General features: G+C 41.3%; 1 protein-coding gene and 1 pseudogene across 1 annotated transcript in view; both read left to right on the top strand.

Moving 5' to 3' along the window:
* Positions 1-25,251, top strand: part of LOC126470783 (plexin-B) — a 1,233,199-nt gene that overhangs the window by 884,785 nt on the left and 323,163 nt on the right. The gene's annotated exons all lie outside the window — the stretch shown is intronic.
* LOC126471971 (5S ribosomal RNA) lies at positions 3,031-3,148 on the top strand (annotated as a pseudogene).

Raw genomic sequence — 25,251 nt, forward strand, 5'->3', positions numbered from 1 at the left:
TTAACTGGGAGACAGTGTGGCGAATTTATCCAATATGATCAGCAGTTGCTTATTGTACCATTTGTGTCTGGTGAAATTAGAATACTATTTACGCGAAAAATTATGTAGCGGTAAGTTATTGTGACTATAGTTTAGGCTAAAATGAAGGGAGTGCGTTTTTAGTATAAATTTACTATCCCTTACATTTTTTTGATGTGAAAATGTCTTTTAAAATCGTAGGGAGGCAGCTGCATCTGTCGAAGCAATTTTCTACCTCAATTACTAGGGTAAAGATAAAAGAAGCGCTGTCATCTTGCTGTCAGTTAAAGGAACAAGACTGAAAGCTTGTTCCCCTATCCCTCCAATATTCGTCGCGACTAGCCGTCGCGAACTTCATAAAACGAATCCAGCGTACGAATTCGACGTGTGCTCAAAAATAGGTAAAAATTTCAGAAATTAATTATCCCACCTGAACAAACTAAGTGCTGTTTTTAAGACGATTGTATATGGTACATTTCATTTTCAAAGCATATCTCTCAAAAATTCAAAAGAATAGGCTGCTGCGCAATTGCAGAAGGTCCGAAAACTTAACGATTTTCTTAAAATATCAAGATATTTTAGGGTACAGTACAGCCGTAATTACAAGAAATCGTGTACTAATACATAGAGCACAAATTTCTAAGAAAATGACACTAAAATACCGTACCAGCCCAAAAATAGTACTGTTCTGTGAACTTAATTGCTGATGATCAGGAACTACTGAAAAGTATTTCGTGGGAATCTGGTCTCTCAGAAGCATGAAAATGAAAGACGCTATTCATATTTAATCACTGACCTATTCTTTTCATTACGTTAGTGTGTAAAACGTACAGAAAAATAATTTTTTTTTAATGTTTCAATGATGAGAATATTTCATGCAATACTTGAGAACAGTATGATCTTCGCTCAAAGAAATGTCGAGCAGCATGTCAAAGGCATGCTTGAGTAGATCTGAATTGCAGTAACGTTGTAGTTCCCTGCCTCTGTATTAGCAACTAAATGTGGTCGACTGCAAGGTGTTTCTTTCTTTCGGAAGCACGAATAATATATTTGCGGCTGTTAAGGGTGTGCGATCCTACAGGGAGATGCCGAAGTTCCACGGTTGTAGCCAAGTTTAGGCAATCGCGCAACGTGCTTCCGACAAAACCTGAAGTTCGCCACAATGCCTCACACGAACGCCTATAGCTGGATTTACACGTGAAATAGTGCTAGCGTTTTCTTGCTAATTCTAAGTATGAGAACATTGTAAATGAATGAAGAAAAGCACCTCTCTTGCGTGTTAGCTTTATTCCTTCCTGCACCAGTGCTACCAGCATTTATTAAAATGCCTTAGTTTGATTTTCCATGCTAAAAACTAAGAATATAACAGTTTATTTGCAAGGAATGGTGAAATGTAGACAGAATTTTTGGTGTACAGGGTGCTCAAAACCAGTATGAAAACCTAGTGAGGGTTTTTTTATTTATTTGTTTTATTTTTTCGCGATGATATTAATAAATTCAGAAACAGTGCAAACACATGTGAAGATTTCTTTCCAGCGGTTGTGCTGAGATCCGTTTCTGTTTGTTTCCACTATGTAAAGTTAATCGTCAGTCGAAATCTGTAGCAAAATATTGTGTTGATTTTAGGTATTACAAATACATATGAAATTTTATAAACTGGGAATGTTCTGTATACAGAAAAAACGGAATATGACCAGTAAAGGTACTTCGCGAAACAATTTTACGTTCAGATACAGGATGGTCAGAAACAGTCTGAAAAGCCAGGGGAGTTCGTGCTGACAAATAAATGTTAAGGAAAAAGTTCGACACGTTGCACCGTTTCCGAGTCATTTGGCATTGAAGTCAGCCAATCAGGTAGTTGCGCACGCAAATTCAAGCAACTGCAAGCCGCAAAATGCGGGGTCCGTGAGTGACCACTTGTTGAAAAGTGATCACTACCAGTTAAAATATGCCTTTTTTGAAAGTGATAAATTTAGGCTAGGTATACAAAAGCTAAGTTTCTTCAGTTCGAGCAAACCAAATGAAGAACACAGCTGGCGACACCGACTCTGGCAAGCTGTTTGAATTAGCGCGCGCAATGAGCTGGTTGGCTAGCTTCAGTGCTAAATAACTCGGAAAGGCTACAACGTATGGAATTTTTTTTCTGAACACTATGTCTTAGCAGAGCCACCCCTGCAACACGCGTACAAGCTTTTCAGAATGTTTCTGACCACCCTGCTTACGAACGCAAAATTGTTTCGCGTAGCACATTTACTAATCATTTTCAGTTTCTACTGTGTGTAGAATATAAACAGTTTACAGAATTTCTCCATTTTTTGTATGTCTAAAATCAAAATTATGTTTTGCTACAGAGTTCGGTGGACGACTAACTTTATCTATTGGAAACTTCTAAAGATATCGATTTTAGCACAATCGCTGGAAAGAAATCTTCACATACTATTTTCTAACTTTATTTATATCATCAAAAACATAAATAAAATAAATAAATACAAAATTTAAATTATGTACTTGGACTATCAGGCGTATTATAGTAGTACTCCGTATGTTCCTACTACCTCCCATTGCCCCCCCCCCTCTCTCTCTCTCTCTCTCTCTCTCTCTCTCTCTCTCTCTCACACACACACACACACACTAGAGAGAGAGAGCGCCCTCGTGACTTCAACAAAAGTCGTGAAACGCTTTAATTTTGCTTCGTTCATGTAAAAATGCGATATTTGTCTTGATTCATGCGCCCACAGCCATGCTACATTTGTTATATCTAACGTTATATCCTGCAAGTCTGTTTTTCTTCATCAAAATTAGATCTTGCGTCACGATTCACTAATTGCAGCTACGTGGTCGTTTCTGTACGGTATACTCCACATATAGCTCTGTAGAATGTAGGTATATGTAAAATATACCATGTATTTTGAACGTTTGATAAGTATGACGTACGATCTTTAAGAAAAACATCCTTGATCGTACACGCGTGTGGGTGACTGTCCATTTGAAAATTAGTTGTTGGTTGTAATTGCCAACGGCCTTGCCGCAGTGATAACGCCGGTCCCTGTCAGATCACCGAAGTTAAGCGCTGTCGGGCTGGGCTAGTAGTTGGGTGGGTGACCATCCGGTCTGCCGAGCGCTGTTGGCAAGAGGAGTGCACTCAGCCCTTGTGATGAGGAGCTAACGTGTCTGGTCTCGTAAACTGACGTACGGCCGGGAGAGCGGTGTGCTAACCACATGCCCCTCCATATCCGCATCCTGTGACGCCTGTGGGCTGAGGATGACACGGCGACCGGTCGGTGCCGTTGAGCCTTCCAAGGCCTGTTCAGACGGAGTTTAGTGTAGTTTAGTTTAGGTGGTTGTAATTGGCTAGTAGTGACGCATAAGAAGTTTTTCTTTGATAAAAAAAGCCTTGCAGGAAACTGTCTCATTTAGTAATGAAAACTTGCTTGTGATAAAAGCATATTCAGGGTCTTGATTCAGTATGCCAACCCATCAACTGCTCGCACCAACACGTGTTCACCTTGCCACTCTGGTTAAGTATGTAGTCGTTTGGTCTGGTTTAGCTGCTAGACCAATATGAGATAAGTAACTAACTATCTGGACACTATAAGAAAACTTCGCCAGAAATTGAGTTTATCGTGGAAAATGTAGGAGTTCAAGTACTTGCTGTAGCGCCTGAGTACTACATAGCGAATATACAGTAACTGACATGTGGTAATTTAGGTGGTGAAGAGATGCAGTTTGTTCGTTGTATCGCTCTCAGCGTCCTACAAAAAATAAATTAACTACATCTTCCTCTGTGTAATGGAATTCTGGCTTCTCTCTTTTATACAAAAGCGTGTAAGTAAAAGTACCATTTACGTAGCCCAGTTCATGTTTGTATACTTCAGTCAGTTTATAATATTCCGAAAGAAATAAAAGAAGGTATTACGTTGAACTCATCGAGCCTGTTTATTTAGTAGCCTCGATCAAAGCGGATGGCGCCACCGCTTTCTGTACTGTCGCTGTCTAAATGGAAACTTCCGGAAGGAAATGTTGAGTGAGAATGCTATGATTGATGGTGAACACCATGAAGCATGAGGCCAGATATCTCAACCAAACAACTGGATCGATAAGAAACTGAAATTATTTAACCGCAAATATTGAACCATGCAGAACTCCAGTTCAGAAGAAATTTTTAACCTGGCTAGTGTATGAGATCAAAAAAAATTGTCAAAAATAAACTACGTATTTATTGAAGCTTACTAATCTCTCAAATGAGCGTCTCGTTCCGTATGAATGCGTAGCAGCCTTATCGAAAATGTGTACCTCCCTACATACATAACAGTTGCATAATGAAGAAATCTGCAAATCATAAATCAATATCAAGCATGCTTAATGATCCCACCAAGAACCGATCATAGTTACAGACTGGTACAACTAATTTGCAGCCAGAAATACGATGTGGCATAAGAGCTTTTTTTATTCTAGTGGTTGTAGGGGGGACTGTGTAGATAAAGTTTCCGTAAGGAACCCATGTCCGTGGCAGCTTCACAACACTTGCGCCCTGTGATGCACGCATTATGCATACCGCAGAATAACTGCCTACAGGAAACCCAGAACATGTAGTTTCTTCTGATCCTGCGCCGCTCTTGTTGCGCAATGATCGTGGCGTGGGACGGCATGGTATCTCACACCCTGAAGTCTCTACGTACATCTACTGGGTCGAGTAACGGATTACTTATTGTTAATTAAACTAGTTAATCAGTTCACTGATCAGCATGGTTCGTAAAAGAAAATGAAAACCCTGTCTTATAATATGTCAAGGAGGCCTTTTAATGAAGACACAAATCTAAAACTTGCAAAGCTGTCAACGCTACCATAATAACAGTACTCATTTTGGTTTTTAGTAGTGAAATGACGCTACAGGTTGTTCCGATTCTAATGCCCTTTCATTACTACTGGCGCAGTTGACACACAGCCGTTATTTGTTACTTTTTTATCGGTGGCTTATCAGTCCACCAGGTAAAAAAAAAAGTTGAAATTGTGCCCTTACGCGAAGGTGGCCTCTGCGCTCCAGGCAACATGTTAAAGGGAATTATCTCAATTTCAAATGGACTTAGAAGTGTGCCGTGGGAACGTACAGGCCGTCCAATTTGCAGAATAGATGTTTGCCACGTTGCTATCTATTTGCAAGACGTGTTGCCCACTCCCACACTATGTGACCAAATGTATCCGGACACCTGGCTGAAAATGACCTAAAAGTTCGTGGGTCCCTATACGGTTTTGGCCCAACCTTAGCCTTGATGACAGGTTCCACTCTCGCAGGCATACGTTCAAACAGGTGCAGAGTGGTTTCTTTTGGAATGGCAGCCCATTCTTCACGGAGTGCTGCACGGAGGAGAGGTATCGATGTCGGTCGGTGAGACCTGGCACGAAGTCTGCGTTCCAAAACATCCCAAAGGTGTGCAGTAGGATTCAGGTCAGGACTCTGTGCAGGCCAGTCCCTTACAGAGATGTTATTGTCATATAACCACTCCGCCACAGGCCGTGCATTATGAACAAGTGCTCGATCGTGTTGAAAGATGCAATCGACATCCCCGAATTGCTCTTCAACATTGGAAAGCAACAATGTGCTTAAAACATCAATGTTGGCCTGTGCTGTGATAGTGCCACGCACAACAACAAGGGGTGCAAGCCCCCTCCATGTTAAACACGACCACACCGTAACACAACTGCCTCCGAATTTTACTGTTGGCACTACACACGCTGACAGATGACGTTCACCGACCATTCGCCATACTCACACCCTGCCATCGAGTCGCCACACTGTGTACCGTGATTCGTCACTCCACACAACGTTTATCCACTGTTCACTCGTCCAATGTTTACGCTCCTTGCACCAAGCGAGGTGTCGTTTGGCATTTACCGGCGTGATGTGTGGCTTATGAGCAGCCGCTCGACCATGAAATCCAAGTTTTCTCACCTCCCGCCTAAATGTCATAGCACTCGCAGTGGGTCCCGATGCAGTTTGGAATTGCTGTGTGGTGGTCTGGATAGATGCTTGCCTATTACACATTACGACCCTCTTCAACTGTCGTCGGTCTCTGTCAGTCAACGGACGAGATCGACCAGTACACTTTGGTGCTGTACGTGTGCCTTCACGTTTCCTCTTCACTATCACATGGGAAACAGTGGACCTAGGGATGTTTAGGAGTGTGGAAATCTCGCGTACAGACGTATGACACAAGTGACACCCAATCACTTGACCACGTTCGAGGTCCGTGAGTTCCGCGGAGCGCCCCATTCTGCTCTCTCACGATGTCTAATGACTGCTGAGGTCGCTGATATGGAGTACCTGGCAGCAGGTGGCAGCACAATGCACCTAATATGAAAAACGTATGTTTCTGGGGGTGTCCGGATACTTTTAATTACATATGTATGTATCCATTATTATGACTAGGCAGCTGCACTTCAGTATCCTTAAACCTTCCAGCAGCTAAACTTTGTGAAGTCGAACCGAACGAGGTGACATGGTGGTCGAAATATTGAAATCATATTCGGGAGGAACGGGATTCAGATGCTCTGTGGTCATCCTATTTAGTTTTTTCACGATTTCCCTAAACCACCTCATGCAAATTCTGGGATGATTCCTTAAACGGCTAAAGGATAATTCCTCTAAATCTATCCTTTTCCTTCTTCTCCTCGTCAGTTATTACACCGTCTATCATGAACATGAAATACACTGCGGAAATAAAAATGCAACTGTGGTGTCACCGCCAGACACCACACTTGCTAGGTGGTAGCTTTAAATCGGCCGCGTTCCATTAGTACATGTCGGACCCGCGTGTCGCCACTGTCAGTGATCGCAGACCGAGCGCCACCACACGGCAGGTCTCGAGAGACTTACTATCACTCGCCCCAGTTGTACGGACGACTTAGCTAGCGATGCAACTCTGACGAAGCCTCGCTTATTGGCAGAGAAGATAGTTAGAATAGCCTTCAGCTAAGTCAATGGCTACGACCTAGCAAGGCGCCATAGCAATTGATAGTTATCGTATGAAGCATGTCTCATCAAGAACGATGTATACAAATGATGGATTAAAGTTAAGTATTCCAGAAGCTACGTACTTTTCTTTATAGCATTCATTACGTATCCTGTTTCAGACCTCACGCCATCCTGCGTGAGCTTATAGCGTGCATTTCGGCCTTCTCTAGCAATATAACAGCAACTCCCTCAAGGAGAAGGCCATTTTATCGGCAAGTGGTGTGACAGTTAGTTCATCGTTGCATGAGTAGATGATAACAATGCCAGACCAACTGAAACACACGTCACAGTAAAGCATGTCCAAACAGTCGCATCAGCAAACAATGCATCTCCCTCCCCCCTCTGTCGGCAACGCGAGCGTGTATTCTATCACGCAAAGCTGGCGAATGCATCCTGTGATAGATTGTCCCAGGCATCTTGCGCCTTTTATTGCAATTCGGCAATGGTTCTTTTACGCTCTGGAGAACGAGTAAGTTCCCGCTCTGTCATTTCACATACGAATTCAATTGGCGAGAGCTGTGGTGACATTCGTCTCCCCCCCCCCCCCCCCCCCACCCCAGTTACCTTGCATTAGGAACGCGGGTGCACTCAACGACTGTGATAGACTTTCAGGTGATAGAGCACAGCAATCAGTCGTCTAGTCGTCCTTTTTTTTTTTTTCAGGTTTTATCCGACAAATCTAGATTTCGGCTAGTGCCTAGCCATTATCAATGCATGGTCTAGTACGTCAGTCCCCAGTTGTTCGGGCTTCTGCCACAGTTCGTTCAAGACTTTTTTTTTTCCACCACAAAGAGCATTTTGCTATGGAACAGACTATGTGGACGTGCATTATCCTGCTGAATAAGCACATCACCTTCGTGTCGAAGAAATGGCGGTAGCACGGGATAACAGCCTGTAAAATGTAGGGGTGGTGGTTACTTTACCCTGCAGAAAAACCAAATGTGATTGCAAATGATAACTGATTGCAAATGATAACTGATTGCCCCTCTTACCATGAAGCCTGGAGTGGGACCTGTGTGTATCGGACGAATGCACTCCAGAATAGGCAGCTCACCAGGTCTACCTTATGCAGGCCTATTTCCATTACATGCATACCTACTATAATCACTGACGGCAGTAGAGTGACATTTCACTCTCCAGTCGAATCTTTCACTACACCAGAGTAGTCATCCTTGGTGGTGTCGTGGTGTGGTGTTAATGGTAGCTCGGCCAGAGGTACATGGGATTTTAGTCCTACTACAAGAAAACTCTTCCCAGTGGTCCTTGGTGACGCAGCAGGTGCAATATACCACAAGATTTCGTCCTTGGATGACGTTCGGTCGGCCACCGCTGCTCGCATAATGCGTCAGTCTTGACGTGCGCCTGCACTAAGAGGACGTCCAGAACCTGGTCTATGGGTGTGGGGATGTTCCACAGACCACTGATGAAAACGGTGACACACCACCGATAAACTGTGGCCAACATGTGGAGCACTCCGTCTATACGTCCACCCACGTTCCTGCAGGCCCACAAAGTGACCCCGTTCAAATGTCTGAAGCTGTTCCTTATTTCTACTACACACTAGAATGGTTTGTGATGTCACGTTTTAAGTGCCTCTTGCAAGTTTAATTCTTATGAACAAAGTGAGTGATTATTTTAAATTGTTTATGTGAACAGCAGACCGACAAACGAAGTGAATATTCCCTCATTAAGTTTTCATTCTCTTCCTCCGCAGATGACCGCAGCACATTCCAAGGCTGTGCGGAACAACTTTAATATCTATGTGTACTTTTATTAAATGATTTTGTATTGCCCCTGTAGACTGAAGATGAGTTTTGTACCTAGAAACATATTGCCTTTTTAACTAAGTCAACAAATTTTGCAACTGGTAGCGGTGTCTTAAAACCTTTTCATAGTACCCTGTGTAAGGATTTCGGTGTCGATGATAATTTAGTTACCTGGCCTTAGAAACTCATAGGCGTCTTTAATTACAATGAAAATTCTGCCATACTGAACATATTCCGTATTTTATCGGGAAGCAGGATGACGCATAAAACGGTAGCGTATTAGGGATATGGTGACGCGGAGTGGTTGTTAAAATTATCAGTGAAGTAGAAAAAAATACCGTGGAACATACAAAGTAGCCAGCGCACTCCGCGGCTGTGAACTCTTTCAGTGGAAAAGGAAAATCCACCTAATTACCAAGTTAGTGAGTGACAGTAAGCAGCCAGTGGATGGAACAAATGGTGACGGGAATCCCCTGAGAGACGGAGTACTCGTAGCAGTTGGAACGAAGTTAGAGCAAGCACTCAGGCCGTCCCAACAGCTGCGCAACCTAAATATATCCCACCCTGACCGAGCCCGCACCTTCCCCGCCGCCTCCTGGAAATCAAACACAGAGACCCTCCAGCTTAATGCGTGTCGTTGCAACTGAAAATTAAATTAAGTGGAGAACCCAGGTGTCGAGGAAAAAAAAAAAAAAAAACAGGCTCGTAAATGATTTAGTTGGAACGCATTTCGAAAAGCAGTCCGTCGATCGACGGCCAAAACTGCTACTAGAAGCACCCGTTATTGATGACCAACTAGTGACTTAAGTTGGAGGTGCTTATCATGCAGGTGTCCCGAAAAATTTTTAACAGTAAAAATTTAAAGCATAAAATTGCTTGCATGATTTATTTAGAAACTCCTCATCTGTAAACAAACTGTAATTTCTACGTTCTGATTGATTCTTACATCATGCGACACAGTTTGAAAAAGCGTATTGAAGTATCTTCCGTACGTTTCTTGCGAAATTCTTGTCTAAAATGAGATTCTAACCATAGCTTTATGTATGAGCAAATAATTTTGTTTCTACGACCATGCAAAAACACAGATGCCAGCCACTAATGTCCGTTACAAGGTTTTAGAACACCCGTTCACTCGAAGATAATTCCATTCGTAGAAGCAGCAAGTGCCACGATATATGTCAGCGACCTTTTTTTTTTTTCCCCTCCTGTCAGTACGTTGAGTATTCTGAACAGACACTGGCCGCGATTCAAGAAAATTTTCGTTCCGATTTCGTCTTCTGGTTCCCCAATTTCTACCGCAAAACCCTTACTAACACGTTTGTAGGATCGCAATGTTACAGATTCCTTTTAAAACTATTTACATTCAAAACACTTCTGAAACTGTGATAAATTAAACTAAAATATTTGTACAGAACTTGTTTATTTGTTTGTAAGCGATAAAATGCCAAATAGATAGTGCAAAAAACTTTTAAAAACACGAGTTTCGCCCTTAATTGAATTTTAAATATCCAGCAAACAAAAAGTATGTAATGACACTCATTTACGTCCTCTTATCAGTTAAAGTAAATTTCTATTCTTGCTTTTTTAGACACTGCATTCGTCTAATATTTCGAGTTATCATTTAAGCCATTCCGCGTAAGGAATGCTATTTTATTCTACACCAAATTACTTTTTAATTTGAAATTTGATTTTCTAATTACAAATTTGTGTGCTGATGACGAAATGTTTAGAGTTGTAGTAATCAAACTCGTCTAGGTTTCGATATGTTATATTTGAGAGACGTTAGTGGGCGTCTGTTTAATTCTCCGAGGGCTGTAAGTGGCTACTATTTCATCTGGTAGTTTAAATAGTTACCTCAGCGCGATTTACCTACTAATATTCTCAGAAATTTAATATGTAGGCCGTATTAGTCACACCACACTAGAATAGATTTTCATTACAAGTGAATTAAGAAGCATAAACTCTATTGTAAACTTGTCTTCTTTCGAGCGAAAATACGTATACGATGAAAAGTGTTCATCAATGCTTAATGGTAATTATTTGAACATTATACAGACGATTATTAATAGAAGGAAAGCTGCGCATCTAACTATTAAGCACTATATTAAAAGAAACAACCAAACTACAGAGACAATTTGTTATACAAATCCTATACAATAAATTGGGAACAATTAAGTTACATAGCTCAAAATACTAGTTCTCCTCTTGATAACTATTTTACTTATAAAATATAAATTATGTAATTTTAAGCGATTAGATTCGAAAACTCGTCCCGTAAATTACAGTACACAAATTACGACGCGCTATAAGAAATTTCGCACGTGGAGTCACTGCATAGTGACTTCCGACTTCCCACTTCTCCGAGTACCGAAAACTGATTGCACGTCTCAAAAGTTTCCAACTGTCACTTTTTTGAGTCATGTTTATTACTAAGTTCCATAAACCTGTTTGCTCACTGCCCCCGACTCTTTTACAGGAAATATGAAACCTACTACAACAAAAGTTTGTATTCCTTATATCATCCAGGCAGAGATTCGTCGGAATTCACGGCATATTTATCCGCTCTGTTCGATTCGTAAAATTTGCTGTGGTCCTCCATTGCTTTATTCCTCTCTTTACCGTGGTGGTAACCTACTGTTTAGCCACAATGTTGCTAGTTGAATTCTATACTTTACCATCTCTGATTAACAGCAAATGATGCTTGATCGCGAATATTCATTGTCGTTGGTATAGAAATGAAAGGTAGGTCTTGAGAATAAGTAAAGAGTGTTCTTTTCAGTTTTCATTTGCTACTCCACTTAATATTAAGCTTCATGTCTTTTCGAAATAGTAACACTCAATCGATTCACTTGTGAAGCGAATTATTATTATTATTTTTTTTTTCATTCTTTTGTATTTCGATGGCTATGATTGTTATGCTTTACATGCATTCGTCCGACTGTGAAAACTAACCGCAGGTGCAGATCATAGTCTCCGTTACAGAGTCTGCTTAACGATCTATTATTATATATAAATTATGCCGCGTAAGCATCACCAGGAAATGCGGTTTGGTATGTCATTCCAAAATAAATCCAGCGGGAAGTTTCTAAATTATAAAAAGATATTAGATGCTATTGTTTCATGAATGTCAAAGATACAATTTCAGCCATTTCTCTTGTCATATCAAATACGTCATTTGGTGCCTTTGTTTGTGTCTCTTTGTTACTGGATTGCGGTTTTTAACGCGTTTTATAAGTCATTCATTGTTCATTGTTTCACAGATTATAATTTGACGTTCTGCGCTCTGTCCGGTGAAGAGTTTGCTTTAAATGTTCTTTGTATGAGTATTCCTCATTGCTTTACAGTACGCTTCTTAACAATATACATCAGCCACTACTCCATGGAACCGGGACGTACCACATCCTGATAAAATAAATATGGGATATTCGTATTCGTTTTATACTTTTCAAAATGAGTGCTTTGTCATTAGTGAAAGGACTGAAATAGGATAGTACGGACAAAGTTTCAGTTAAAAATCATCTGCTTCAATGAGGAATATAGAGAGAGACGTAGGATAACAGTATCTTCCCTTCTGTATGTACCACGACAGTGGCATTTTCGTAGCATGTTGTCATTCTCACGTTAAAGGTACTACTGATATTCTTAACTAACATAAGCTTATGTAGCATTCATTGACATTAGTTTAACATCAGTTTGTGATTAGTTTGGGCGAAAGGATTATTTTTAGGTCATTGTTAAGGTACTTTGCGCAATAGACTATTATATTTCCCGTAGGTAATCTTGAATGTTCAGAAGTTACAGTTAATGTGCCTAATAAAACGTTGCAAACGAAAATTATTCGCATACTGTTCGTCTCCCAGATTCGTTAGTGGAAATTTGGAAAAAATATTTGAAACACTTGCCAGCATTTTGACACTGCAGTGATAGAGCGTCGTCGTCTTTAGAAACTTGGGGCAACATACCCAAGAAGCTTTTAATGCAGGACGTAATGGTCGCTCATCCGGCTTTTATTAGCCTTCAGGCTACCAACATCCACATTCCATGCCTGGAATTATACGACTCAGTTCCTAGAAAAGAAGGAAAAGAGTGGAGGACGAGCGCTGAAGACACTTCGTGATGTTTTTACTGACTCCTCTCTTCTTGTTTTATTCCCTACATTACGCGGAGGAGAAGCACTCTCGTGTTTTTCCTACTCTCCGTCTAATTCCATTTCTACTATCTTGTTGTGATTGTGACAGACATGTTTTTCTTTATTTCTGTTTCATTCTTACCAAACTACACTAAAATTTTTATCTCTGTGCGTATAAAGTATTTACAAAACAACCTTACATTTAGGTGTGCCATTTCTTTCGTTAGAATCTAGTATATAGCTGATTTCTTTCCTCAAAACATTTACCGGTAAGGAAGAAGGATAGGTAACAGGACACAATATTATTCCTTTTTTTTATGAAATGTGATTATTTCTTCTGAAAGAGTTCGCAAACGATGAATTAAGCTCAATTTACCACCTGTTTTCCTAATTCATGTTATGTACGTATCTGGTTCGAGCAGGAAGCAGTGAGCCTACATTACTCCTGCACTGCCCCTGCACCAGTGTTGACGTCACCACACACCTTTCCACTTCAGGTTGTTTTTAAATATTATGCTCCAATATTCTAAACTGAGCATTCTTAAAACTAGCTTGCGTGGTGAACATGATTTAGAGAAGCAACGTTTCCAAGCCTCGAGGAACTGTAGGGTTCTCTAAGCGTGGGAAGACAGAACAGCACGAGTTTCGAGAATTCACGAGGAAGTGGGCGGCGTCTTCAAACGCATGCCCTGTTGCGGGCACGATGTCAACTTTCGAACAAGACTACATTCAAATGTTGACCCTTCTCAGGAGTGGAACTGAAGAATGTCCTTGAACATGCACACCTAAAATGCTAGGACGATGGAATACAGACTACTCATGCGACACCCAGGATCGTATACCGACAATACATAGCTAGTCATAAGAGACAGTCACGCTGTTTTACACACAATGCTGTGACTTCGCTGCCCATATTTAGTGAAGAATATTCTGTGTGTTGGTGGCAGAAACAGTTCTTCGCAATCCGTCACATCTGAACGTAATAACTTCACACAACACGTTCCAAGGTGTAATAAATCATCAGATACACGTCTTCTACATCGTCTGCTGTCCTGTTCTACTTTTGTTTTTTAGCAGCATTTTTACAAGGACTGTTGTTTTCCAATTGTAGGTTAGACAGATACGCCATAAAATCACTGAAATTCACTCTTACTAAATATCTGAACTCTTAATGTTCTTTGGAACTTTAAGGCTAAGAGAAATTTTCACCGATCTCTTGTGAATCCACCTTTTTTTTTATTTTTTTATACAATTCAGTTTTTCTTTAGTCGGGTTTCTGAAAAACTTTCTCCACAAAAACCAAATATTATTTTTTTAATGTTGATGGCATCAAAGAAGATGTAACTGCGATGCTTTTAATGGGACAAGTCACAGTATATAGTTTAGAGGTATTTCAGTACGCTGAACAGAAAGGTTCCGAATATATCAAATTATGTGCTTTGTAAAACTTTGATTCTTTCCATACCTTTCCATGCATTCGCAAAATATCCTGGACAGTCACCGTGGCGAATACCTTTTGTGTATTAAGTAGTATGCTGCAGGATATACAAATGCAAATGCTGTGGATTTGCTTGGTGGCACACGTAACAGAACTGGCGTTTTCGGAAATTAGAAACAGACCAAATTTTGAGTATCATGGCGGCTTATGAAAACTGACTGCTAGGCACAAAAAAGTCCTGTTTTAGCACCCATCTCTTATGGCAGTATGGTCTCTCCTCTACGATGACTTAACGCAAGATTATAACATTTATGATTTGTAATAAATTATTTTTATTTGCTGGCGTTTGCTCATGTACTCTCCAGTTCTGGTGATGTGTAGATGCATAGATGCCACCTTTCGGATGCTACTATGAATATAGGGCGAAGTTTTTCAAAGTTTCCCTGTTTTCTGCTGGTAAATGACACGCTGAGTGCTCATCCACGGGCTAGGTTATTCAGTCCACTCATCTTACTAGTTCCAAACAAAATAGCATATTGTGCTCCAAGCAATCTCGGTTCTAGCAGAAAAGTTAATATCACATCCAGCGGCACTCAGGAGACATGAAAAGATGTGAATCAAAGTGAAACCAATACTTTCAATACATAACAGATTCAATAATCACGGAGTCGTAGTTGTATCCATCCTAAACTTCTATAAATAAGCCTGTGTGTGTGTGTGTGTGTGTGTGTGTGTGTGTGTGTGTGTGTGAAATCATATGGGACTTAACTGCTAAGGTCATCAATCCCTAAGCGTACACACTACTTAACCTAAATTATCCTAAGGACAAACACACACCCCCATGCCCGAGGGAGGACTCGAACCTCAGCCGGGACTAGCCACGCACAGTCCATGACTGCAGCGCCAGATCGCTCGGCTAATCCCGCGCGGCAAATAAGCCTGTGCCCATAATCATTTGGCCTACTGCACATTCCAGTCCGATTGGGACACAGAGGAGACGATTCGATTCCTTGCGTGACATCTTCTGCACCCCGTTTGTGCTATTCTGATCTAATTTTTTTCAAATATCACAAAATTAAATAAATGAACTTGAAAATAAATACCACAAGAGCCCAGAGTTTAACGCTAAAATTGATGCATTATAAATTCATTCTATGAATTCGTCCAGGGTTCAAGGATACACATCAGATACTGTTCTGCACGATGGAGTACAACGATACTGAAAGGAGACAGCTATGGGCTTTCAGAGGAAATGATAGCGGTAATTATCGTAATTTACTTGTCGAAAACACACTGCTTAGTGACTTGGCTGGAATTTGAGCCCTCTTCCTCGTGAATATGACTCCGATGGCCTAGATAATACGCCACAAAGTTCGTTACAGCTGAATAAAAGTAGTCCTCTTCGAAGAACTACTGCACTGGTTAAACATGGCTGCCCTTGTAATACTTACCTAAATGTTTCGTCATTTAACTCCATACCCCACAGACTACTGCGTCTTTCCCATTACCTGATTCACATAACAGTCTACTCCAAGTATGTACCAGTATTTATGATGCTATAGGATCTGATTGATACAATACTCGAAATATAAAAGTGTTTCAAATTTTTAGCATATCTGGAAACTAAAGTATGTACTACGTTCTTTGAAATTGGAGAATACTCCAGTGAAAGTCAAAACATTTACAAAAAAATACAGCGATTTCGTGCCCCTTCCTTCCATTGATCCGCGGGGCATTTCAGCTGCCATCTGTGGGATGAGTCAGCGGGGGTATGTTATACAAGCCATTAATCTTGTAACATACGATTGCTGTAGAATGTGTAGTAGCCATTGATATCTACTAATGTCAAAGTCACGATGCAATACGCCTACATAATTTGTTTCGGTGGCCGTAATTGAGAAAGACGTCCACACGGAACTCGACGCGCAGCGCCGGCAGCAGTGCGAAAACAACACAGCATTATTAATGGAGACCGTGGACAAACTTAAGTGAGTTTCGTGGAGCGCGGTTGCGGAATCGATATATCACTGCCAGCTGAACAGAGACGCAGTCAGCATCCCTTAGTTCCCCGACGAATTACGGTCATCGGAAGTGCACTGCCAGCCGAGAGCACTTCGCGTCGAAGAGGCCGCCAAGACGTCGCGAACCATTTCAGTTTCAGGAGTTGATCGCGTAAAGCCAACGCATACATCGTTTCATAATAGTCATAAATAAGTGAGACCATTATAGATCTCATGTTTTTGCTGTGACGAATGCCAGCTTGCGGTTTACAGGGTGAAAAGTATTTAAACCGACAAACTCTGGGAGGTTGTAGGGGACACCAAAACAAGTATTTTTCCCTAGTGTCATTTTTTTGCTATGAGGAGTATTCAAACCAGTAGAGTAAGATTTCTCTGGTGGCAAATTAATTAAACCAACGAACACTTTTCCATTTTTTATGACCAAGGGCTGACACATTAACACAATCCAATTTCAATTACAGCTGATTTTCAAAAATGTCTCCATTGACACGTAAACCAAGGTTACACTGCCGGATCATGTTCTGTCTGACACGGACAAAAATATCAGGAGTGTCCTGTATTCTTTCCCACACAAAAAGTGGGGATCGAGCAGGCCATGGTACACGACCACCTCTGCCAATCCACGTGTCTGGGAACCGTCGGTCCAGGAATCGACGCACACGACGATTGAAATGTGCCGGCGCCCCGTCATGTTGGAACCACATGCGTTGTCTTGTAGGGAGCGGGACGTTTTCCAGCAATTCTGGCAATGCTCCAGCGAGAAAATTATAATAGTGCCTGACATTTACTGGCCTAGGTAGCAGATACAGCCCAATTAAACTGTCCCCAACAACACCGACCCACACATTAACGAAGAACCGCACTTGATGAGCGCTAGTAACTGTGGCATGCGGATTATCCTCACTCCAAACATGCGAATTGTGCATGTTGAAGATTCCATCACGCTCGAACGTTGCTTGATCGGTAAACAACACAGAGGATGTAAATGTAGAATGCATTTCACACTGTTCCAGGTACCACTGCGAAAACTGTGCACTGGATGGATAATCAACTGCTTCCAGGTTGTGGACACGCTGTAAGTGAAATGGACGTAACAATTGCTCTCGAAGGACTGTTCTTACACTCGTCTGATTCGACCCCATTTTGCGTGCAATTGCACGCATGCTCATTGAAGGATCCCGCTCCACATGCTGCAAGACAGCTTCCTCAAACTGCAGCGTTCTTACCGTGCGACGGCGACCCTGTCCAGGTAATGTGCTAAATGATGCGGTCTCACGCAGACATTGGTACACAGCAGCAAAGGTCGTATGATGCGGGATACGGCGATTAGAATATTGTTGTTGATAAACCCGCTGTGCGGCTCGTCTGTTGTGGTGCGCTACGTAGTACGCATGAACCATATCAGTGTACTCACTCCAAGTGTATCGCTCTATTAGTAAACAGAGACAATGCACTACTACACTGGTGGACAGCAGTTTCCTACAACTGAAGAGCGTAATACGGCCTCCACCGGTTTAAATAAACCTCATAGGAAAAAATGACATTAGGGAAAAATATTTGTTTTGATGCCCCCTACAGCCTCCCAAAGTTTGTCGGTTTAAATACTTTTCACCCTGTATGCATAAAGAATGTAAGTTGACGCAGATGAGTAGGGAAAACAACCCAGTAATTCTCGAATTCTGGAGTTGATGGCGTAAAGCCAACGCATACATTGTTTCATAATAGTCATAAAAAAGTGAGACCATTATAGATCTCATGTTTTTGCTGTGACGAATGCCAGCTTGCGGTATATGTATAAAAAATACAAGTTAACGCAGATGAGTAGGGAAAACAATCCAGTAATTATCGAATAGTGTGTCAGTGGTGTACTGCTTGACGCAACCACGTCGATTAAATGTCTAAGTGTAACGTTGCAAATTGATACGAAATGGAACAAGCACGTGAGAGCGATAGTAGGGAAGGCAAATGGTCGACTTTGGTTTATTGGGAAAGTGTAGTTCATCTACAAAGGAGACACACGTGCGTCTAATTCTTGAATGCTGCTGGAGCATGTGGGATCGCCATCAGGCCGGATTAAAGGGAGACATCGAAACAACACAGAGGCATGCTGCAATACTTGCTACTTGTAGTTTCAATCAGCGCGTAAGTATTATGGAAACTATCCGTGAACTCAAGTGGAAATACCTGGAGGGAAGACGGCGTTCTTTTCGCGGAACACTGTTTAGAAAATTTAGAGACTCTTCAGATTGTGGCTGACTGCAGAACGATTCTACTGTCGCAAACGCATGTTTCGCGTAAAACCCCAAAGACAAGATGAGAGAAATTAGTGCTCTTACGGAAGCATATAGACAGCAGTTTTTACCTCGCTCCATTTACGAGTGGAACAGAAAAGGAAATGACTTTCAGTGGTACAACACATCATCTGCCATGCACTGTATGATTGCTCGTGGACTATGTATGTGGATGTAGATGTAAAAGGGTAAAATTCAAGTCTGTTTTGTCAGTGCTCCCGTGTAGAATATCAGTTTTACAAATAATTATGTAACACTGTGAAAATCATAGGCTATTAGCCTAAGTATGTAGGCAGAGTCGTTATGTTACATTAAAGTTAACTGGAATCCACGCTGCATTCAATACAAATTCAGTCTAAGAATGATATCAACAATAATTGAAAATCATGAAGTCTTAAACATCACTTTGGTGTTGGCATAAGTCACTTTAGGCCGGCTGGGGTGGCCGAGCGGTTCTAGGTGCTACAGTCTGGAACCGCACGACCGCTACGGTCGCAGGTTCGAATCCTGCCTCGGGTATGGATGTGTGTGATGTCCTTAGGTTAGTTAGGTTTAAGTAGTTCTAAGTTCTAGGGGATTGATGACCTCAGCAGTTAAGTCCCACAATGCTCAGAGCCATTTGAACCATAAGTCATTTTATTCCTCATCAGACTAATAACTTAACAGTTGCGTACTTGTTAGCGTTTGGCGCTAGGTACGTAATTGGTTTCAGATTAAGGATCCTAAATTTTGAGTTGTCCTTCCTATATATGTTAGGTTACACTTGCAAGGACTCTCGTTGACACCAATTTCCCGCAGGCCGCCATAACTGAACTTAATACAACCAAGCAGTGTTTGAAGCTTCTTCAATATTGTAAGCACATGTCTCTATTGATGCTTCCCTCCGAATCTTTTCTTTTTCCTTTGACGAAACACATCACCATACAGGCGATGTCCCGTATATGCCGGGATCTACAGGAGGTTTTTTTTTTTTTTTTTTTTTTTTTTTTTAACTTTGGATGTGCCGCTTAGAATAACTGTTGGCGTAAAGAATGGTTCTAAGTGTAAGTGAACCAATTCAGAAAAAAAGTTATTTTGTCTTTGATTGGCTGCAGTCACAGTCTCACCACTAGTCTGTTGTGATATAGGAAAAAGGCAAATAAAAAAAAACCTGTAAAGGTAAATCAGTATCGTCGCATGTGTATTCTACCTCCGTCCCTACGAAATATAAATTCAATGTCTTGTCTAACTGCACTACCTCGCTCGGTAAAAATCATTGTGAGTGATTTCTCGGTAAAATAATTGTCTTAAGACACAATGTGCACTTCGGTGGATTCGGACAAGCGACAACGGAAGAAGACGCTGCTCTCCTATTCCTGTTCTAAACCCGATGTAGGGTTGAAGATAATTAATTTATCACATTTTTTTCTGAAAGCAGGATGGTTTTATTCATGATTTCAATATATCTTATTATTCCCCATTCCTTTGGCTACAAATCGATATTTTTGAACATAATCTCCATTCGATGCGACGGCCTTACACCACCTAACTGGGATGGCCTGCACGCTCGTAGGATATCACTCGAATAGCCGACGCCGGGGCGAACGTCTTGCTGCATCAATAACCTCCCCATCGTGCACGTACTGCATCACACGGATTGCATCCTTCATTGGACCAGGTGGAAGTCGGAAGGTGTGATATCCGGGATGTAGGGTGGATAGGGAAGAACAGTCCAATGAAGTTTTGTGAGCTACTCTCGGGTGAGTAGATTTGTGTGAGGCCTTGAGTTGTCATGGAGAAGGAGAAGTTTATTTGAATTTTTGTGGGGACGAACACACGGAAGTCATTTCTTTAATTTCCTGAAGGAACCACAATACACTTTAGAGTTGAGCGTTGCACCATGAGGGAAGACATAAAACAGAATAACCCCTTCAGAGTCCCGCAAGACCATCGCCATGACTTTACCCCGGCTGAGGGTGAGGCAATGAGCTTTTTATTCGGAGGAGTGGTGGTGTGGAGCCACTCCATGGATTGCCGTTTTGTTCCGATTCGAAGTGATGAACCCATATCTCATCGCCTGTGACAATGTTCGCCAAAAAATTGTCACGATCAGCTTTGTAACGCGCAAAGAGTTCCGCGCAGATAGTCATTCGCTGCTCTTTACCGTCTTCTGTGAAGCGGCGTGGAACCCAGCGGGCCCCTATATTTTAGTAACCCAAATGATTGACGAATATGTCAGCATTACCAAATGAGACGGCCGGCTGAGCAGCGCGCCGTTTCATTGTGAACCATCGATCACTTCGATGAGAGTGTCCGCACGTTCAAACATTGCAGGAGTCACAGCTGTGTGCGAATGGCCGGCACGCGGGAGATCAGACATGTCTACGCGACCTTGTTGCGATGATGACAAACGCCTCGCTCAACGACTCATCGTGTTTTTTTTCACTGTCAGGCCCCCGTCTACATTCTGCAAGCGGCTATGAATATGTGCGATGCTCTGGTTTGCTACCAAAAGAAACTCAATGACAGCTCTTTGGTTGGAACCCACCTCAGTTACAGACGCCATTTCGAAGACTACATATATCGCCACCACCTATCCGAAATTGGTGGCCGGCCGGAGTGGCCGTGCGGTTGTAGGCGCTACAGTCTGGAGCCGAGCGACTGCTACGGTGGCAGGTTCGAATCCTGCCACGGGCATGGATGTGTATGATGTCCTTAGGTTAGTTAGGTTTAATTAGTTCTAAGTTCTAGGCAACTGATGACCTCAGAAGTTAAGTCGCATAGTGCTCAGAGCCATTTGAAATTGGTGGAACTATAGGGGCTGAAGCGGGATTATTCCACGGTGTCCCATAACAAATTCCCCTTTTTTACAACCGAAATTGGCCGTGAAAAACATGTGTTGCATTACTTACTGAGCGCCCCTCGTAATTTGGCAGCATCATTGTGTCTGAAGAACCTTCCGTGAACAAATTCGTCACCACGAATGACTTACCTCCACTAAAAACTCGCACTTGAACGCAAGTATCTCCGATGACGCCTGTGTCAAAACGCGACTGAAACCCTCACATTACGGATCAAACCTCTTAGCGAATCCCTAGCGCCTCAACAAGTAGCTCAAATGACAAAACATGCCACGTTCCTGCTGTATTCGAAGGATATGCGAGGATTTAATTCCAGAGCGGCCATCAATACCATCAAGATTTAGGTTTTCCAAGGTCTCCTTAAACTTCTTATGGCAGCTGCCTTGGTGATTTCTTAGCAAAAGGGTTAGGTAAGCGTAGGTTAGGGTCTTTTTACAGCCACTGTTCGTACGAAGCGTCTAGTACGCCAGTTTTCGTAGAAATGTCGTACAGTCAACGTTGATACACCAACAAACGGGCAACTAAATACGCAGCGTGGTCGTGGGCACGTCCAAACACGATAGCTACTTTCGGAGATTCCGTCACGTCTTGACATCGACCCATCTTATTGCGATATACATCTGAGTGGCTAGAGCTGTGAAACTACGCTGCACTGCCGTAGACTGTCATAAGTAAGAGTAGAGTAGGGTAGTTTTCCTAGTATATTTGGTCAGTTAAGGTCGTTCCCGCGTTACCTGTACTTTAGAGGTGTTGCGTACTTATCAGACGTTACCATATAGCGTTCGCTTTGTTTACGTATGTGATGTCTGCCTTGCTACTGTATGTTCCCTAGGAACTCGAAGCGGTGAACCGTCTAGAAAGTGAGTGAGGAGACATTAAGGGCCGCGTAATCTGTGGAACATATTTGTTTTACATAGTTATCCTCCTGTCTCTTACGTAAAAGTAAACAATGTCAGGACAAAATTTAAATTTTCAATGTTTAATTCAGATTTTATTTAAAAATTGTTCATTTGTAACTTGAAACAAGGGATGCTGTAATAAAAGTAAAGAAAACTGTACAGATTTATCATGTAGCGCTATAGAACGCAATTTTCTCAACAAATAATAAAAAAAGCAAAACAAAAATATATGAAACATCGCTTGAAAACTTCCTCGATCATTATAAAACAAGTTTCTATTATTCGTAGATAGCTTTCTCATTTCTTAATAATAACAGGAAATTCTTACCTTTGATCATGATGAAGAACGTTCTATTGAGTACAAAATAACAATAATTATAAAGAAAAAAGTTTATATGTTTAGTTACGGAACTGCGGCTAGTAAAAGATTTTGCCTGAAATTTAGCGACTTCGCTAATATGAAGCCATCGCAAAACAGTACGAAGTTAAAGCAAAGCACGATTTCCATTTAATTTGTTGTTACTGGTCTGGTGAATCTAGTAAAGCATATCCCGGACGTGTATCTGCAGTAGTTTTCCAGAACATCAAGAGAAGCAGAGATTGTTGTACAAGTAAATTTGTGTACCTTCCAAGAATGTAGAAACATTTATGTCATTGTTGGTAACCGTTAGTGAGTTGTTTCATTCGTTTCCTAACCTTGAAACAAGTTAGTTATCTGTATCGTTAAGTGAAAGAACATAATAACAACACTGTATTTAAGTGAAACCACATAGTAACTGTTGTACTTTGTAGATTGGTTGTGAAATAGGGATGTCTTTCAAATTTACGACAGAGGAATACGCCGATTTGGTGCTTATTTATGGTAAATGTGATGGTACAGCTACAATGCCAACAATGACATAAACATTTCTACATTCTTAATGGAAAGTAAACAAATTTACTTGTATAATAGTCTTTGCTTCTCTGGGTGTTCTGGAAAACTATTGCAGATACACGTCTGGGACATGTTTTATTAGATTCACCAGATCAATAACAACAAACTAAATGAAAATCGTGCTTTATTTAACCTCGTACTGTTTTTCGATGGCTTCATATAGCAAAGTTGCTAAATTTCAGGCAAAACCTTTTACTAGCCGCAACTCCGTAACTAAACATTTGCGGACCTATGTTTATATAAACTTTTTTCTTTAGTTTTACTTGCAGAAAAACGCATTAAAATATTTTCATATCTTCGTGAATCATATATATATATTTGTGGATGTAAACTGTATTTACATCAAAAGTAATTGCTTAAGTTACATAAAATTGCAGAAGTTACGTGATCAACTAATTTTTATTACTTATGAAAAGCAATTTATATTCTGTAAGGATATAATATACACCATGGACTAACGCTGAATGATGCGCAGTTCTGATTATGTACAGAAACAAACAACTAAACAAGGAGAAGTCGCCGGCTTCCAGTTTCTCTCTTACACACGCATTTATGTCTCTTTACGTAGTTCTAAAATTTACTTACTCATTTATATACTGTACCAAAACTACCGAACCGTACTTTTGGTAGAGTGCAAGTCTACGAGTGGCCCATATCAAAGTTAACAGTCAGTTGTACATTGAGAGAAGAGATTATCATTCTAAATTGATTCCAAATAATGAAACGTTTAAAGGAATCATTTACAGGATAAAGCACACAAATCCAAAGGCTGTAAATTCAACTAAATACTTGCTGACTGCAGTCACGAGTAACTTAAACAGGAACGATCACACAGACAGTGTTGTGGGGAACGCAAACCAAAGGCTGTGATTAATTGGCAGAACACTTAGAAAATGCAACAGGGCTACTGAAGAGACTGCTTATACTACGGTTGTCCGTCGTCTTCTGGAGGACTGTTGTGCTGTGAGGGATCCGCATCAGATAAAATCGACACAAGGCATCGAAAGAGTTCAGAGAAGTGCAGCTCGTTTTGTTTTATAGCGAAATAGGGGAGAGAGTGCCACGGATATGATATGCGAATTGGGGCGGCAGACATTAAAACAAAGCTGTTTTTGTTGAGGCAGGATATTCTCATGAAAATTCAGTCACCAACTTTGTCCTTAGAGTGTGAATACATTGTGTTGACACCCACCTACATAAGAAGGAACGATCATCATAATAAAATTAAAAAATCAGAGACTGTGCGGCTGGTCCCGGCGGAGGTTCGAGTCCTCCCTCGGGCATGGGTGTGTGTCTTTGTCCTTAGGGTAATTTAGGTTAAGTAGTGTGTAAGCTTAGGGACTGATGACCTTAGCAGTTAAGTCCCATAAGATTTCACACACATTTGAACATAAGAAAATCAGAGCTCAAACGGAAAGATTGAAGATGGTTCGATGAACCCTCTGCCAGGCTCTTAATTGTGAATTGTTGATTAATCATGTAGATGTAGATCAGAATTTAAGTGATAAAGTGTTCAGCGACAATAACAAACACTCAGACTATTGCTATGGATATGGATTGTTTCCGTACTAAGTCCTTCATATTGTTCAAGTTTTAATAACGGGTTCCAATATTTTGTGTTGTAGTATCCACTCCACCTCCCGCAGAAGAAAATCTAGTATTGCTAGGCTCCACTACGGTACTGACACGCATGTCGTAAGTGTTTTTTCGTGAAACACTACACACGTAACCGGTTGGTTCCAGTGTACACCATTTACAAAGTTCCAAAGTGAGCAGTGTGCTCTTTAAAGGGGGTAACTAATGTTTTATCCTGTGTTTGCATCCCAGTGAAAATACGAGTATCGACTTTACGCGTGCAGGGAGGGACGGCCGCAACGTACGAGCCCGAGAGTGAGTTTCCTTG

The sequence above is a fragment of the Schistocerca serialis genome, chromosome 3 (assembly GCF_023864345.2).
Source record: "Schistocerca serialis cubense isolate TAMUIC-IGC-003099 chromosome 3, iqSchSeri2.2, whole genome shotgun sequence".
Classification (NCBI taxonomy): domain Eukaryota; kingdom Metazoa; phylum Arthropoda; class Insecta; order Orthoptera; family Acrididae; genus Schistocerca; species Schistocerca serialis.